The sequence below is a fragment of the Mesocricetus auratus genome, unplaced genomic scaffold (genome assembly GCF_017639785.1).
Source record: "Mesocricetus auratus isolate SY011 unplaced genomic scaffold, BCM_Maur_2.0 Super-Scaffold_100027, whole genome shotgun sequence".
Taxonomy (NCBI): Eukaryota; Metazoa; Chordata; class Mammalia; order Rodentia; family Cricetidae; genus Mesocricetus; species Mesocricetus auratus.
In genome coordinates this window covers 3,720,428-3,735,308 of record NW_024429208.1, presented here as the reverse complement: position 1 = coordinate 3,735,308, position 14,881 = coordinate 3,720,428, and positions in this window count along the sequence as shown.

Genomic DNA, 14,881 nt, shown 5'->3' with positions numbered 1-14,881 from the left:
CATCAGCAAGTCTTAGTGATTGTTTTTGAGGCAGGCTCTCACTGTGTAGCTCTGGCTGTCCTGGAACTGGCTTTTCAATCAGGCTGGTTTTGAACCCAGAGATTTTTGCCTGCCTCTGTTTCCAAGTACTGTGATTAAAGGTGTGCACCACCATGCCCAACCTTGCCACTCTGAGTATAAGTCTTATTTTCCCCACTCCAAGTCAGCATTTTCTCATGTGGATGACCCGAACTGAGTTCAGTTCTGAATATTCTGGAAGAAATCATCAGAGGTTAGCGAGTCACCAGGAGACTGAATGTGGGGCAGGGAGGACCCTGTGGGTTCAGGGTCCCGTGGGGCCTCAGCCTTCCCAGACAGTAATATTGTGATAGGATTTAGCATGTCCTGGTCTGTTCCCTCCCTTTCATAAAAGGAGGCTGGTGAGGCTGCATATCCAACCAGCACTGTAATTCAGTAACTTCAAAACCTATCTCTAAGTTCAGTCCTGAGCAATTTCAACTCCATGGCTATATGCAATAAAAGATTCACTCAGCACGGCCCTGTAATGGCCCTGAATTTCATTCTGTGCCTTGAGGTGAACATTTTGATTTGAGCCCATCATTTTTTCTTTTGCTTTAAATTGTACAGTGTCCAATGAAAACAGAGGCCACATCCTTGATAAACTGGCCCATGGCAACTGCTACTGACTCTCACTTTGGCTGTCACCTGGTCCCAAGTGACTGAAGGCTATAACATTATTATCTCATAACTGTGTATCACTGGCAACAATTTTCCTACCCTGTAATATGGACCTGAGCCCATTTTGTCCCAAGTGACTCCTGTATCCCCTGGGGTTTTGCACAAATCCCACTCCTGGTACCAGTTTCCGCATCAGGATTATTTGATTACAACACTAAAAAACTGGCTCTGAGGGAGGCCACCAAGAACAGGGGGCACTGATGAGCCAGAGCAGCAGCCACCTCATCAAAGGAAAAGCTAGGCCTGAGTCTCAGGGTGGATAGGAGCCAGAGCCACGTGGGGGTGGCAGTGTGGACGGTCTCTTCAAGAACAGGGCCGTAGACTGTGGCGCCCACGCCACAAGCAAGTCCAAGGTATCAGGAAAAGAAAGACAAGACGTCCAGCTGTTTGTACTGAGAGAATGCATGTGCTGCCTTTATTGCCAGGAGAATGTGTGTGTGTGTGTGTGTGTGTGTATGTGTGTGTGTGTGTGTGTGTGTGCGTGTGTGTGTGTGTCTTTATCGTAAGTGCTAAGAGGTCTCTCTCTTGCATTGAGGGAACAGTCTTATATACAGGCTTACAGCACAGTGGAAAAACCCCAGGTGGAAGAGAGCATGTTTTCCTTCTGCTGGATGTTGATGTCAGAGGGTCAAAGCCAGGGCAGTAAGCCAGGACTAGAAAACAGGATGCTCTTGGACTGGAAAACAGGATGGGCTTGTTGACTGACCAGTGACTCACAGAGACCCCATGGGGCTGGGACCCAACATCTCCCCCCTTCTTTATATATAAATTAGCACCTCTCTCAGGTGACTAGGATGTTAATGCCAACCTTACTTGTCAATGGAGAAATCACCCAGACTGCATGACCCTCCTGTCTTAGGTTGGCTGACATCCCCTTAGTCTTACCTGTCATTGGCTGCCTAATATTTCTGTAGGCTTAACTGTAGTCAATCTGAGGGATTCTCTGTGGTCCTTGAGTGACAACTCAAGCCTGGGCTGGTCTAGTGCCAAGGCACCTTAACCAAAGGAAGCATATGATAATAAGTCCTATGGCTCAAGGCCCAGAGATAGAGACCCTGTCCATTCTTTGATTAAATGGCCTGCCATCTAGGATTCCCTAAGGAAGATCTCTCCAGAAGATGGAGGAACCAGGTCTCATTCATCCTAATAATTGGATTGGCCAATTGATGGATATAAACTTTGGCAGGGGTAACACAAATGTGCACCAGGATAGGCAAACAGGTTTAAGGATTAAAATTCCTACCTGGACTAAGTTATTTAAGGAGCTCTGAGTGCTGAGAGCCTGTTACTTCCCCTGCTGGTCTATCCACTGTGCTGGCTGTAGTCACAGACTGTGAGATGGCAGTCCCAGATACAATGGCTGCTGTAGCAGCAACAGCAACAGCTACAATCACCCCAGCAGTGATGCCAAAGTCTCTTTTTTGCCACATTAGGACAAGTTGCATTTCTCCAGAAAAATACACTGGCATAGGCGCAATTCCAGGAACATGAGCCAAAAGGGGCTTTTGTCACTCATCACGGTCCATACCAGTGTCCAATTGTTTTAAATGCGTCCTTTTTTCCCCAAAGGGAAAAACTTGCAAAATGAATTCTGTTGTTTCAAGGTGTGTCAAGGGCAAACTGCTAGTTATCTAGTTCTTTGTCAGCTCTGGGATGAAAACTCACAGATCCCGGAAGGTGAGGTAGCAGGCCCGTTGAGAAACTGGAATGACTGTTTTCTTTTTGGGGCTGTAGATTCGATGACATCAAAGGTCAGGAACATTGGTTTATGAGATCTTACTCAAACTGGCTTGTGCAGGCTCCCATGGTGTTAGGTTCAGTTTTTATCTGCTCCATGCATCTCACCAAATGTTCTGACAGCCAATGAGCTTTATTCTTTTCCTACAACAAAACACAAACACACCCTCGACCCCAAATTAGGGCAGAATCGGGTCTTCTCCACTGTCTAGTGCATGGATGTCTCCATTTGACCTGAGCAAAAGTCGCTCAAGTTCCATCATGCCAGAATCTGTCTGCAGCAGATTGCTCACTGGCACCCACGTTTAAAAATTTAAAATGATTTAGTGAATCATGTGGGGACTGGGGACATTACTCCCCCTTTTTAATTTTCTTTTGAAATTTTGTTTGAACTGTTTGCTACTCTATAGAATCTCCCATACAGATTTCTTTGGCTCTCCAGCCAGGTTGTAGGCTTCTGTTATTTTTCCATTGACTGGCTCTGAAGACTCAAATCGTCAGCCTTTCCTGCTAAGACATTGACTGGCTGGATGCTCTTTTTGGCTGTATCCAAAGCAATTTAGGTAGCTTCTTAACTATATCCAAAGCAACTTAAGTATCCTTTTAATCATATCCAAGGAAATTTAAGCAGTTCACACTCATGAATTCACAATCACATTTCATACATACCGGTGTGGCCACACCGTACATTCAGAACATACATAAATCTTTTAGTCATCCTTTTTCCCTAGGTCATGATTAGTTTGTTGAAATGAAACTTCCTTAATTGAAATCTCTATGACAGAACAACTCCAGCCAATGCTTGAATTAAAACAAAAAGCTGAAAAGTTCTGTATGTCCTCATTATTCCTCCATTTGAGAAGTTCTGAGCTACACTCAGGGGCTACAGCCGTACCCACTCCTTGTAATTCTGTAGATGCAGGGTGGAGAGGCCAGGCTTTTGGTCAAAATTTTTTAGAGATGATTCACAAAATTGACCTTAAATTTGCATCAATAACCAACCCTGATACAGAGAAACCCTGTCTCGTAAAAAAAAAAAAAACCAACCCTGTATAAATGAAAACAAACATTTATAAGCAATATTTGGGAATGTGGGTGTCTTTCTTTCCAAACTACTTCCTGCTGTTAAGGGGCGCTGAAATACCATGGGGATCATGACATAAAACCAGGAATCTGTTGAAGTCCTTGTTTTTGTGGTCTGCAAGTCTGCATCATCTCAGCTGTTTAAATGTTGGATCACCTGGGCCACTGCTTCAGGTGGTCTTGCTTCATCAAACCATACTAGTCTGGAAGGAACCCACAGCTTTTTATGTTCTGTGGAAACAAAAGCAGAAATTCTTTTCCCAAGTAACCTGTCCTCATATTTAAATATAGAAGTCAAATCATTTTCAAAATATATAAGTTGGATTAATTCAGCAGCATTGATAATCAAATGTCTTTTAGCAGCTTTTGTTCCTTTCTTAGCAATTAAACAATTCAAAGACAACACAACAGCACACAGTATCCAGACTCTCCGTGTATTTTCCATTCCATATACTTTTACCTTTTCCTTTTCTTCCACTTAATACCAGTACCTCATTTACTGTTACCCTTTTTTTTTTTGGTTTTTACGAGACAGGGTTTCTCTGTATTGTTTTGGAGGTTGTCAGTCCAGCCTGGCCTCGAACTCACAGAGATCTGCCTGCCTCTGCTTCCCAAATGCTGGGATTAAAGGTGTGCGCCACCACCGCCCAGCATACTGTTACCCATTTTCAATTCACCCATTTTCAATCCATCCTCCAACCAAGGATGATCCCTCAGGCAAAAGCCTGAAGATTTACTCAATCCACCCTCCAACTGAGGGTGATCTCTCAGGTTCCCCTTTCTTTCCCGACCTTGGTGTCGGGTGAAGGCCTGGAGATTTAATCTGGTACCCCTAACTTGGTACCCTTTTTCCAATATACCCTCATAACCTTACTTGCTGGCCAGCCTTTGGGGGTGACCATTCAATTTTACTGTTAGAAGCTGAGGTACCTGTTTTCAAAACTTTTCTTTCTCCAGTCTCTCCTCTCCTGAGTCTTCTTTTTGGCTGATCTTTCCCAGTCTTTCCAAGTCTCTCTGGATCTTGGTGGGACCTCCAATTGTGGCGCCTGTGCCACAAGCAAGTCCAAGGTATCAGGAAAAGAAAGACAAGACATCCAGCTGTTTGTACTAAGAGAATGCATGTGCTGCCTTTATTGCCAGGAGAATGTGTGTGTGTGTGTCTTTATTGCAAGTGCTAAGGTCTCTCCCTTGCATTGAGGGAGCAGCCTTATATACAGGCTTACAGCACAGTAGAAAAAACCCCAGGTAGAAGAGAGCATGTTTTCCTTCTGCTGGATGCTGATGTCAGAGGGTCAAGGCCAGGGCAGTAAGCCAGGACTAGAGAACAGGATGTACTTGGACTGGAAAACAGGTTGTACTTGTAGGCTGACCAGCAACTCACAGAGACCCCATGGGGGCTGGAGCCCAACAGTAGACAATGAGCTCTCACCACCTTAGTGTCTCCACTAGAGACCCTGACTCTCAGGTGAAGCTCTGATTGAGCCATACTGGGTCCTAACTTCATGGAAAAGGAAAAAGTGGTGTCCTGTGTGTCAGCCCAAATATAATATTTCAGAAATAGACCTGGGCTCAATTCCAGGAGCTCAGTTCTGTTGTCTTTTAGATGTCAGCTGGTTGTTTCCGGATGGCCTGGCCACAGTGGAGAATGACTCTTAGTTTGTATAACAAAAGGCCTAGGGTCCTGAGTGGACCCACACTTGTCCTGAGGGCTAGTGAGACGTGCCTGGGGACTAGTGAGACGTGCCTGGGGACTAGTGGGACGTGCCTGGGGACTAGCGGGACGCGCCAGAAGGCTAGTGAGGACGTGCAGTTTTAGGAGTGTCTCTAGGAGTAAAGGAAATATTTGACATCAGCTCTATGCATAATAATAGATGTCTTCTGTCAGTACACCACCCCTTACCCCCACTCTTGGAAAGCTATTTAAGAGGGTGCTTGAATAAACCGTGGTCTCCAGTACTGACTGAGAGTCCTCCCGAGATGACATGTCTCTGTCTCATCCTTAATGCCACTGAGTAGCTAGGACTTCCCTGATCCATACTCCCCCACTCAAGGCTGGACCTGGGGCTGTTTCACTGGTTCTGAACACAGTCCTAAAGACATTAGCCTGGAATGGATGGCCCTGGCAGTGTCAGACTGAAACAGGCTGGATCCCTGCACCTGTGGTTGGCCAAGCCCAGGACTAGGGAAGCTGAGGGCCATAAGATGCCAAGCAGACAAACTCCAGCATGAATTCTGTGACCATGTGTCCCCTTTCTGTCGAGAGCTCCCACACATACTCTGGCTCCTTTCCTGGAGGCCTCCGCCTTCCTGCAGGCCTTGACATGACTCTCCGCTCCTCTGAGCCGGTTGCATTCATCTCTACCTGGGATAACAGGTAGAGATGGGCCACAGCACTGGTCTCAAAACATGTCTTTGTCAATGACAAAGGAGATTCTGTTTCCTTGTTCATATTTGTAATGCCAAAATGACATACTTGATGGGACACAAGTGTCCCCAGTAGCCACTGGTTGCATGAATAAAGCTTTCAAGAGGTTACGGTTTGCATATAAGATGTCCCTCATGGGCCAGTGTGTTTGAACCTGGCCCTAACTGGTGGCTGTTTAGGAAGGGGGTGGAATCTGAGGGAAGTAGGTCACTGGGGAGGCAGGCTGTGGAGCTCATGGGTCGGCTCATTTCCTGTCACTGTCAACTTCCTGATCCATCCAAATGTGAACACGACTTCCCTCCCATCATGGGCTGCACTCCTGGAGACTGCGAGACAAGACTTCCTCCTCTAACTTGCTCCTTTCAGGTATCTTATTATAGCAACAAGAAAAGTAGCTGACGCAAAACGTGTGACAGGAAGGACACCTGGGGAGTGAAGGGCTCAGTGACTAGGACTCTGAAAAGTCAAAAGTGTGGAGACAGAAGAAAGACTGGGGACTGGCTGGAGTTGGCATTGGAGGGGGGTAAGCATGGTGTGGGGTTCCAGGGCTGCAACACACCCAAAGCCACAATGGCACATCTGTCCCACATCCCTAGAAGAAATCCCGCCAAAGTTAAACCTGGAGCAAGCAAGCACTTTTAGGCGGTGATGACGGATATGTGTAGCATCCTACCATCTGGCCAGGGCTTTGGGAGTGGGGGAACGGCAGGACATATGTGCAAAACAGACCACACCTCAGTTTTTACATCTTAGTCACTGTTCTGTTACTGTGAATAAAGACCACGGCCAAGACAACGTCTAAAAGTGTAGGGCCCGGGTAATATTTTAGAAATATATCCTGCCCAGCCAGGAGTTCTAAGAGCTCAGAACTTCTACTGCCTTTTAGATATCGGTTGATTACTGCCGGATGCCAGGCCTCAGTGGGGAATGGCTCCTTATTTCTGTATAATAAAAGACCTGGGCCAGGGTGAGTCTATACTCATCCTGAGGACTAATGAGGCTTGCTGGTGTTGAGTGTGGGCTTGAGTTTGTGTTGCTTAGGAGCGTCTCTAAGATTAAGGGAAATATTTGGTACCAGCCCTTTACACATGATAGCAGATGTCCTCTGCCATGACCCCACCTTTGGATGGTTACTTAAGATGATGGAACCATAGCCACGGCCTTCAGCAATGACGAGGAGCCCTCCTGTTATGACCAGAGGTCTCTGTCTCATCAAACATCCTCGGTCGGGTAGCTAGGCCTTCCCTCATTCACTCACTCAGGGTTGGACCTGGGGCTGTTCAGCTGGTTCTGATCTCAGCCCCAAAGACATCAATCCAGTATTGATGACCCCTGTAGCGTGGGACTAATACAGACCCAACCATGATATAAAAGAAAGCATTTAATTGGGGGCTGGCTTGCAGTTTCAGACCATGGCCATCACGGCAGGAAGCACAGCAGCCCGACAGGCAGGCTTGGTGCTGGAGCCATAAGCTGAGAGCTACATCCTGATCCTGACCCCAAAAGTGGAAGCAGACAAAGCTAACTGGGAATGGAGGGGCTTTTCAACCCCAAAGCCCACCTCCACTGGCACGCCTCCAACAAGGCCAAACCTCCTGATCCTTCCCAAATCGTCCCGCTAACTAGGGACCAAGCATTCACGCTTGTGAGTTTATGGGGATCGTTCTCATTCAAAACACTGCAGAATATAAACACAAAGTGAGTTTTTGGTGTGTATATCTGTGTGAGATTCACATGTGCACAGACATGTGGATACATGTGGAGGCCGGAGAATAGGTGCTATCTTGTGGGGTTCTTGTGTATGCACATACGAATGAGTATGTGAGCACAAGGAGGCCAGAGAAATGTGTCTTCCTCAATCACTTCTCAACCCTGAACCTGAAACGCAACAGCTTCATCTAGACTGGCTAGGCAGCCAGCTCCAGAAATCTGCCTACCTCTCGGCCCCTTCACACCCCAGCTGCGCCCCTCCAGCCCCAACACTAGGATTACAAGCACATGCCACCATGCTTGGCACTTTTTAAAAAAAGTTTTAATTTAAAAAATGTGTATGTGCGCCGGGTGTTGGTGGTGCACGCCTTTAATCCCAGCACTCGGGAGGCAGAGGCAGGCGGATCACTGTGAGTTCGAGACCAGCCTGGTCTACCAATCGAGTTCCAGGACAGCCTCCAAAGCCACAGGGAAACCCTGTCTCGAAAAACCAAAAAAAAAAATGTGTATGTGCGCTTGTGGATCTACCCCACATGTACACGGGTACTCACAAATGCTAGAGGTGTCCTGTCCCCTGGAGCTGGAGCTACGACTGTGGCCCTGGCCTTCCTTGTGGTGCAGGGACACAGTGAGCCACCTGCCGTCGTGTAGAGGCCTCCTGGCACAGGCAGAAAGGAGGCAAGGCCAGAGTCTGGCCCCAGGAGCCACCGGTGGCTGTGGACACCCTGCCAGCAGGAGCCTTGGACTCTGCCTGGTTCTCCCCAGACACTCTTCCGTGAAGGAGGCAGGGTCTGGAAGAGGACAAGCTTGGCAGCAGAGAGGCTAGAGGAGCCACACAGTCTAAAGCCTCAGTGGACCCCAGGTCCAACTGAGCACCCTCAAGTTTCCACAGGCACGCGTTCATACGACATGCACTCCACACTGGCCACACGCCAGCGTGCTCCAATGCCACCGGGACTCACCTGCTCCTGTGGTGTGTGCGGTGGTCACTTCAGTTCTGTGGCTGGGGCGCCAGCTTCTATTTGGAACTTCTGTGTGTGGATGAGGTCATCAGGGGACTGGGGACCTTGGAAGTAGTTCCAGGATAGGACCTGGGCACCGGTAAGACCCAGGTAAAGACTAGAGGGCTGGGCCTTCCAGCCTTACTATATGGTGAGGGAGAGGCCTGGAGGATGAACTCTGTCACCAGTGGTGATGGCTACATAAAGAAGATCCAAACATACTCCTAAATGATGGAGCCTTGGAGTTTGGGGTTTCCGAGGTGGAGGTACTGGTGTGTGTGGCGCCTGCACCACAAGCAACTCCAAGGTATCAGGAAAAGAGAGACAAGACGTCCAGCTGTTTGTACTGAGAGAATGCATGTTCTGCCTTTATTGCCAGTGTGTGTGTGTGTGTGTGTGTGTGTGTGTGTGTGTGTGTGTGTATTCATTAAAAGTGGTAAGATCTCTTGTAGGAAGGAACAGTCTTATATACTGTCTTACAGCACAGTGGAAAAACCCCAGGTAGAAGAGAGCATGTTTTCCTCCTGCTGAATGTTGATGTCAGAGGGTCAAGGCCGGGGCAGGAAGCCAGGACAAGAATACAGGAAGCACTTGGACTGGAAAACAGGTTGCACTTGTAGGCTGACCAGCAACTCACAGAGACCCCGTGGGGTTGGGGCCCAACATCTCCCCCCTTCTTTATATATAAATTAATATTTGGGAATGTGGGCGTCGTTCTTTCCAAACTACTTCCTGCTGTTAAGGGGCGCTGAAATACCATGGGGATCATGAAAAAACAAACAAACAAACAAAAGAAAACCCAGAAACCTGTTGACGTTCTTGTTTTTGTGGTCTGTAAGGCTGCATCATCTCAGCTGTTTTAGGTGTTGGATCACCTGGGCCACTGCTTCAGGTGGTCTTGCTTCATCAAACCATACTAGTCTGGAAGGAACCCACAGCTTTTTATGTTCTGTGGAAACAAAGCAGAAATTCTTTTCTCAATTATCCTGTCCTTATATTTCAATTTAGAAGTCAAAGCATTTTTCAAAACATGTAAGTTGGATTAATTTAGCAACATTAATAATCAAATGTCTTTTAGCAGTTTTTGTTCCTTTCTTAGCAATTAAACAATTTAAAGACAATACAACTGTACACAGTATCCAGACTCTCTGTGTATTTTCCATTCAATATACTTTTATCTGTTCCTTTTCTTTTACTTAGTACCAGTACCTCGTTTATTAACTGTTACCAATTTTCAGTTTACCCACTTTTAATCCATCCTACAACTGAGGGTGATCTCTCAGGTTCCCCTTTCTTTCCTGACCTTGGTGTCAGGTGAAGGCCTGGAGATTTAATTTTCCAATACACCTTCTCCTTAGAAGGTGATCTCTCAAGCAAAGCCTGGATATTTGACCATTCAATTTTACTGTTAGAAGTTGAGGTACCTGTTTTTTGACCTCCAATTGTGGCGCCTGAACCACAAGCAACTCCAAGGTATCAGGAAAAGAGAGACCAGATGTCCAGCTGTTTGCATGTGCTGCCTTTATTCCCAGGAGAGAGAGTGTGTGCGTGTGTGTATGTATGTATGTCTTCATTGCAAGTGCCAAGAGGTCTCTCTCTTGTAGGAGGGGGAGCTTTATATACAGGTTTACAGCACAGTGGAAAAACCCCAGGTAGAAGAGAGCATGTTTTCCTCCTGCTGAATGTTGATGTCAGAGGGTCAAGGCCGGGGCAGTAAGCCAGGACTAGAAAACAGGATGCACTTGGACTGTAAAACAAGTTGCACTTGTAGGCTGACCAGCAACTCACAGAGACCCCATGGGGTTGGGGCTGAGCAGGTGTGGGTGCCCCTGAGAGTTGGATGGGGGGGGAGGTCTTTATTCAGCTCCACACCTATCATTGTGTGGCTGTGCCTGGGTTGCAGCCTGTCAAGGCAGGACAAGTACTCCATAAATCTATGCCAGGGCAGGTGACATTGAGACGGTTCTGCTCAGTCCTGGTGGCTTTAGAGTCCAGCAGTGGCTTTTGCTGCCTGTGGAGTCTAACGAGCTGCCTGGGTCTTCCCCACCATCAGCACAGTCCTCAGAACCTTGTCACAGGCAACTCTGCTCCCATTTCATAGTCACAGAGGTTGAGACAGTTGCCCAGCAACTTCCAAGACAAGTCAGGGTTCAAATGCTGGTACCCTGAACGGGATGCTACAAGGTCCTCATCCCTCACTTCACCCCACACAAAGCACAGCACAGATGCCGTGGTCCCTCAGGGTCCTCAGCACAGATCTTACCGGTTTCCGTGTGGATCTCCAGCCACTGTTCTCTCCTCAGGCGCTCGCTCCTGCTGTCGATTCAGTGCCAGCCAGGCCTTTCTGCTGAGGGCACAGCTGACCTCTTCCCGTCTGTGAGGCTCTCAGCTTAAACGGCACTTCTCCCATGCATGCAGAATGGGGACAGCTTTGGTAAACTGTGGTTGGGCTTTGTTGTTTTGAAGGAGGGTCCCCTATTTTGCTGACCTTGAACTCCCGATCTTCCTGCCTTCCTTTCCCAGGTGCTGAAGTATTAGGTAGGTATCATCCTGCCTAGTTGTGTGGTTATTTTAAAAAATAGCTAAAACGTTTCTCTCCTGGGAATCCATCCCAGAAGGACGAGGATGTATGCCTGCCCCCACCCTGCGTGGTCATTGGACAGACACCAGGTCATGTTCTAACTGTCCACCAGATGCTGGGGTAACTACCTCTTGTGTTATTACGCCCTGTGTCACACAAGGAAGCCGCTGCCTAGATCCATGCTTTCAGTTCATACAGGTATCCGCCAAGGTCTGGGACTGCTGGGACCACCAGCCATCTGGATACCAAGGAGACCTCTCTCCCAGATGCTGTGTCTCCCTCTCACCCGAGCTTTTGGAATTGTACCACCAGTGTAAAGGACATCTCTTCAGGTGTTGATCTCACTCCCCTGGAGGCCTAGGATGCTTATCTGCTCCTGTTCTTACTGGCTGGCCATTTGGGTGCTGGAGAAATTTTGGCTCAGATTGTCTCTTTTGTCTCTTCTGAGTCACGAGTCCTTTACCCGATGGCGGGCACTAGGAGATGTGTAATTTACTGATGGCGGGCACTAGGAGGTGTGTAATTTACCGATGGCGGGCACTAGGAGGTGTGTAATTTACCGATGGCGGGCACTAGGAGGTGTGTAATTTACCGATGGTGGGCACTAGGAGGTGTGTAATTTACCGATGGCGGGCACTAGGAGGTGGGTAATTTGCAGCAAGCACCACATCTTCCGCGTTGTCTTTCCCCTCTTGAGCCAAGGTGTAAAATGTTTTAAGTTGAATATGATGGTACAATCCTGTAGTCTCTGCCCTCAGGAGGTGGAGGAGGATGAGGAGTTCAAGGCTGGCCTGACTGTGTAAGAGCCTACACACCTATAGAGGCTGGAGCTTCTGACTAGGTGGGTCCACTGCTTTTAGACCTCTGTTGGGGTGGAGAGTTCATCATGGTGGGAGCTTGTGGTCGTGAGAAACTATTCCCCTTGTGGTCCAGAAGTGAGAAAGAAAGAGACCCGAGTCACACACTGTCCTGGAGGGGACACCCCCAGCAGCTCAAAGGACCCCTTCTAGGCCATCTCTTTACCCTCCAGGAGTGGCAGCTGGGGACCAAGCTTTTAACACACTGACCTCCGAGGAACCTTCCAGATCTGAATAGCAGACAATGCAGAGACTTCCCTTAGTTTTCTTTGGGGTTTTCTAGTGTCAGCTCTTACAATTGTCTGTTTGCTCCATGCCCTGCCTTTCCCTCCATTTCATCAGAACTGAGGACTGGGCCCAGAGCCTCTGAGCTCACCTCACCTTTGGCAAGCGCTCTACTGAGCTATGGTGCTGCCTGATTAAGAGTTACATTTGCATATGACGTCACTGGGTGTCAACCCCATCAGTTTTCACTTTTAGGAAGTGAAACAAACAGGTTCAATTTTCCTCGACTCTGTCTTTCAGTCTTTGTGCACGAGCTGCCTTCCAGCTGGGAAGCAGGGGTGGCCAGGGTGTGATGGCCAGAGCCTGGGCTGCACGGCCTTCTGAGCCGGACTGGATGGACAGTCTTGTCTTAGGCCGAGCCTCAGTTTCCTCAAGGGGAAGACAGAAAGTTGGATGAATGGCCCCCAGGCCTCCACATAGTTCCCTAGCCACTGTGGGTTATCTTCTTGGGAAATCATGGACAATGCGTGTCCTTATTTCACCAGCACACTCCCAACATGCACGTGCACACACACACACACACACACACACACTCACACTCATCCTTCACGCACACGGCTATGACTCATTCAGCCTCAAGTTTCTGATTCAGCCATTTAACTCAGCAGCCCCAGACACTTGGATTTCATTCCCTGGCAAAATCTCCAAAAGATATTTTTGGGATCAACATAGGGTTGCCAATGTTTTATTTTATCAAATAGGACACTCAGAATAGCAAGCCCGACCACCTGTTATAAGCGCTGAGTCACAGGAGAAGGGTGATGAAGGGTAGCTCCCCAGCAGGAGCACCGAGCACCAAGCTGCCCTGTTTCTTGGATGGGGGAGGGCAGACAACTTCTCTTCTTCCTGTGCTCGGAGAGGCCTGTTGCCTCTCTCCAGTTCTTGATAAAATGCAGACTCCATCAAAAGCAACCTCAGTGGGTCACACAGGGATGGTGGGGCGCAGACAGCAGCACCGGGAAGGGCTTCTCACAGGTAGCCTCCTTTCCTGGCAGGAACTGTGCCCCAGGAAGGCTCAGCAGAGCCTCCCCACGTCTGTGTCTCCCCAAACAAAAAAAAAGTATTGGCGAATCGAGCCACTTTGCCCCCCCTCTTCCGGCTGCCACCTTCTGCTTGCAGTCATTTCCTGAGTGCCCCAAAGCTGTGAAGAGTGCTGGGTCTACCTCAACTGTGTGCCCTCAAGTCTGAGAAACAGCTGTTCTCACACAGTCCCTTTGGGTCACAGGACACTTGGCACTGGTGGCACTGGGATGACTGTCACGAGCTGCATTTAAGGAGAGAAGACCCCCTACTTCATTCCACCCTAGTCTCCTGGTCTTGGGGTGTACTGTTCCTTTAAAAGGCACGCCTGTGCTACCAGAGAAAACCAATCAGAAAGCAGAGGGAGGAACTGCTTGGGAGTGTGGTCATGAGCTGTGCCAATGAAGTAAGCCTCTGTAGGAACCTTCCAAGTCCCAGAGCCCCGCCCAGGTCAAGTCTACTTAAAGGGACAGTGTTGTAGCTGGCTGTTGCGGTGGGGTGTTCAGAGGCCTGGAGCTGACCGGTGCCCACAAATGACTGTTGGACTACACCACATGGTTGCTCAGAAAGATGAGTGATTTAGCTGACTAATTGGGCTTTTATTTGCATTTTAAATCATGCTCTTTTGCTAAACTAATGGACCCCCTATTTATAGATGACTCCAACACAAAGTGACTACTAATTACTACAATTAATATCATGTTAAGGCTTTGCCAGCCAACTTCACAGCAACTTGTGTCGCCTACTCATTTTCAATTAAGGCACACTGACGGGGGAATACTGGTTATTAAGAGTGGGCCCTAGGGTGTAATTACTGCTCACAAGGTCATTAAGCTGCTCCCCTGCAGGGCTGGCCCATGCTGCCTGGGGGTTGGGGACTGAGATCTATGTCCTACCTGGAGGTCAGAAAGGCTCGAGAGCCCCAAGCCGCTAGGAGAGTAGCAGATGAAGTCGGGGTGCTCGGGGGGCAGGCAGAGGCAGACCCAGGCAGGGAGGCCCAGGCAGCTGAGGGGGCTGGTCCTTCCTTCAAAACAGCTATTGTAGCAAAGACAGGGGAGCTGACAGGCTCACAGCCTCCCTAAGGCAGCCCCAGCAGGTGGAGGCCTCCTCTGGGAGAGGCCTGGCTATCACAGTAGGGACTTTGCCATGAGAATCTGAGAAGAAACAGCAGCAGGTGCATAAGGCAACACAGCACAGGACAGACGGCCTTGATCCAGACAGACAGACAGCCTTGATCCAGACAGACAGACAGCCTTGATCCAGACAGAGCCTGAGGGTGGAGGCTGGGCTGGGGTACACCATCTGCTCCTGGCCTCACTTCCAAGGAGCTACTTCTCACAGGGCTCCAACCCACTCCCTTCAGCAACTCAGGGACGTACCTCCAGGGGCACTGGGTTCCAAAGAACTAGAAGGGGGCGCGCTCTTGGAGTTCTAGGGGACACCT